Raw genomic sequence first — 355 nt, 5'->3', positions numbered from 1 at the left:
AAGGTCTATAGACTTATGCTATTCCCTTTTGCTGTAAGAGACAGAGTTAGGATATGGTTGGACTCACAACCTAAAGGAAGCCTGAACTCTTGGGAAAAGCTAGTCAATGCCTTCTTGGCAAAGTTCTTTCCACCTCAAAAATTGAGTAAGCTTAGAGTGGAAGTTCAAACCTTCAGACAGAAGGAAGGAGAACCCCTCTATGAAGCTTGGGAAAGATACAAACAATTAATCAGAAAGTGTCCCTCTGATATGCTTTCTGAGTGGAGCATCATACGTATTTTCTATGATGGTCTGTCTGAACTGTCCAAGATGTCTTTGGATAGCTCTGCTGGAGGATCTCTTCATCTGAAGAAGA

The 355-nt window shown here is 41.4% G+C and overlaps 1 non-coding gene across 1 annotated transcript; it reads right to left on the bottom strand.

Moving 5' to 3' along the window:
* Positions 1–147: 147 nt before the first annotated feature.
* Positions 148–255, bottom strand: LOC127743698 (small nucleolar RNA R71). Its single transcript, XR_008005082.1, has one exon. It is a non-coding gene; the product is annotated as a small nucleolar RNA R71 (small nucleolar RNA).
* Between the last annotated feature and the right edge of the window lie 100 nt (positions 256–355).

This window comes from Arachis duranensis, chromosome 10, assembly GCF_000817695.3.
Source record: "Arachis duranensis cultivar V14167 chromosome 10, aradu.V14167.gnm2.J7QH, whole genome shotgun sequence".
Taxonomy (NCBI): domain Eukaryota; kingdom Viridiplantae; phylum Streptophyta; class Magnoliopsida; order Fabales; family Fabaceae; genus Arachis; species Arachis duranensis.
The sequence above is the reverse complement of the archived record's forward strand: the minus strand, read 5'-3'. Positions and strand labels throughout refer to the sequence as shown.